This window comes from Nematolebias whitei, chromosome 11 (genome assembly GCF_014905685.2).
Source record: "Nematolebias whitei isolate Nwh7 chromosome 11, NemWhi1, whole genome shotgun sequence".
NCBI lineage: Eukaryota > Metazoa > Chordata > Actinopteri > Cyprinodontiformes > Rivulidae > Nematolebias > Nematolebias whitei.
This window is the reverse complement of record NC_056508.1, coordinates 29,177,994-29,181,523: the sequence shown is the minus strand read 5'-3', so window position 1 is coordinate 29,181,523 and position 3,530 is coordinate 29,177,994.

Genomic DNA, 3,530 nt, shown 5'->3' with positions numbered 1-3,530 from the left:
TATACCTGGATGACTGAGAAAACAAACTTTGTGTTTTTGAAACCATTAGTGAAAAGGCCAGACTTCAGGGGTATCTGAGGCAGGCTTGGAACACAAGAGTCAGGGTGGCTTCTGGGTAATACCAGATGGCTAGGCCTCAGACCGACGAAGCCTCTTGGGTGAGGGGCGAAACGTTTCTTTTTAACAAAAAAACGAAGTCCAGATGACATGATTCAACCTTTTTTGTTCTTCCTGCTATGGTTTGCAACTTTGCTTTACAAAATAAACTGATCCAATATTGTGGTTTATCATCGGCAGGTGAAGGAGGGGGACAATGTTTTTGTCTGTTTCTCTGAGTGTGTTTTTTTTGTTTTGTTTGTTTGTTTGTACCATTAGTAAAATATCTCACAGATCACAGAATAGATTTTTATGAAATGCTCATGAAGTAATCATTGGATGTACATCTACAGCTGATTAACTTTTGGAGTCAACACAATTTAAAATGGCCACTATAGCTAACTGACCTTAGCGAACACAAACAGCAATCTGTTTTCATCCTGTTCAAACAGCATATATATTTCCCCTTTAGTGAATAGTTTATGTCCAGTACTAAATTAAGATTTTCATGAAACAAGCTGTTGCATTATTGTATAAAACGTGAGCTACTGCGGAGCTGCAGACATTTTTGATCCACGTTTGAACTGTTTAGGCCCCAGAAGTTACCCTTTTTTTATATAACCAACTCATTTGCAAAGACAACATGCCCAAGAGGCTAAAATGAGGCCATCCTCTGTGGTTGTGCTGGTAGAGGATGAGGAGCTCTGAGGCTGCGGTTGGTTTAATTGTGATGTTAAGAGTCATTTCAGTGAGTTCTGACGTACATCACGGAGCCCCATTGGTCCATGTCAGTGATTAATGGAACAGGGCGAATTCAAACATGAAGTGCTGAGTAAGAAAACAATAATCTACAACAAAATTATTAATAAAAACAAACAAATTACTTAATAATAATTCAGTTCAATTCAGTTTATTTATATAGTGCCAATTCACAACAAAGTTGTCTCGGGGCGCTTTACAGGAAAATTGACATTAGAGGATGACTTTTTTTTTTTCTGTTCTTTTGTAGATGTTCACGCAACTGACCTGCAACTATTTTCTCTAGAATTTTTTTAATGAAAGTTAGATTAGATATAGGCTTATAATTGGCCAGCATTTCTGAATCAAGGTCAGACTTCTTAAGTAAAGGTTTAATTACAGCAACCTTAAAGTGCTGTGGTACATAACCATTCGTTAAAGACAAATTAAGCAGATCCAGAATGTGGACATAAATTAGGGAAAATACCTCTTTAAACAGTTTTGTTGGTAAGGGATCTAGCAGGCATGTGGATGGTTTGGATGACGCTATTATTTTTGACAATCCAGAGAGCTCAACAGGACAAAAACAGTCCAAACACAAACCAGGTTCTAGTAATATCTCTAAAGTTGCATCATCTGACAGGGGACCAGGGGTAGTAGATAGAAGGAAGGGTGGTTTGAAATTTCTCTCTAACTGAAATAATTTTATTTATAAAGAATGTCATGAAGTCATCAGTAGTAATATAGCAGGAAGTGAAATTGTGTTGTGCTGTTTCCATCCCTTCTAGTAATCTGTGTAATAAACATATTATCAGGAGTTCATTAAATGTACATATTTAACCATCCCAGGTGTCTTTTTGATCTCTGGTGCATCCAGAATAAAAAACGGCTCAGACAGCATAGGACCTCCACGCCCCGCCACAGTTTTGCTCCAACAAAGGAGTTGTGCAGAGTACCCTGTGGACTGTGCATTCTGACGGGAAGCTTTACATATAAAGCAGGCGTGCCTATCTGTCTCTGCGCAGGCTGCGGCCACAAAGTCAAATTATCCAGCTTTGAGCAGACTAAGGATTCTCGCTCTGGAGTTCTGCAAAGGAAGATTAACGCCAAAAACTAAAAACCAAACACCAGACGTAAATCTACTGTTCGTGCTACAGACAGGGAGAGGAAGAAAAGTGTGAATTACTAAAAAGTTTGATCTGATTAAGTCTACAAATTTACTAGCATGGCTTTTAATGAATTGCTGTCGTTTGGACTACTTCAGCATGCTTTCAGCTATTCAGGCATCAAAACATTCATCCCTTTCTGGATATTATACCTATGACCTTTTCTTTTTTTTTTGGTACATTTTATATTTTTTGAAATATTTGCCTTTATTTACTTTTTTCATAAAATGCATTGATCTCAGTTCAAATCCTTAAACATTTGTGTGCTTTCTGAAAGCTTCTTTCATGTACTTCCTCCAGTTTGAGTTTTTCAGTCCTTATTGTCAATCTGATCATTTTAGCTTAATTTAGCTGGTTTTGCTCATTTTAGCTATTGTTCTGCTGATTTTTTGTTTTTGTTTTTCTAAATTCAGCTTTTAGATTTTGCTAGTTTTAGCTATTGTTCTGATCCTTTTGACTTTACAACTCGGTTTCATTCAGCCGTCTGAATCCACAGCACGTCTTAACAGAAAGTGCTATTTTTTACTTGTTGCAAAGTAGCTCTGTAGTATGAATTATTTAAATTTGGTGTTTTGTAATACAATGTCCAAAGTCTTTGTTAAGAAGTTACAGCAGACATGAAAGAAAAACCTGACACAAGTAAATGCTGACATCTAGAGTGTGCCTTTTAAAGTTACACTCCACACACTGATCTTCAATTGTAGAGAGAAATACTCAGTTATTAAAAGTTTTTGCTTTTTTGACTGAGCAAGAAAATGTTCAATCACTGCCAGCCACCGAAGGTGAACTAATATTTTTTGTTGCTTGTGTGTGTGTGTGTGTGTGTGTGTGTGAGCACTGGTGTATTTGTCTGCAGAGTTAGCAAAATTTCTCATAAAGCACTGTATGAGATTTTAATGAAATTCTCCGAAAGTAAATCATTAGAGGGGCATCTAGAACTTTTGGAGTGCAGCCAGTTCTATTAGGCCACCACAGCTAATTAGCATTTAACATAAAAATGTCTATAACTTAACCACTTTTACAGACACTAAGCTAAACATTGGTGTGGTAGTAGTTAGGGGTCATCTTCAAAACATACTTTGAGTTCTACCCATTGGGAAATACAAAGTACCTTTGCTTAAAAATTGGGCCATACCTGTTAAAGTCAAAGCTGTCTATTTGTTAGCAAAATATCTTGTGAACACCTGAACAGAATTCAGTGACGGTAACCCTGAACACATGATCTAAATGCTAACGCAACTTGCGAGATCTCCGAACATCATTTGAGGCCATGACTCGTTCTTTCTCAACATTAGTTAGTTTAAAATTCAAATAAAAGTAAAAAATTCTGTCATTTCTCCAAGGACTGCTAGGTCTTTATTTATGATATTGCCTACAGATGAACCAAAACCATTGTTCCTGTGCTTAATAGAGCAACATGTTTGAGTGGTTTCTGGTTCATACTATTTCTTTCCAATCCTCCCACAGCATTTCAGTAGGATTCAAAACTGTATATATATATATATATATATATATATATATATATATATA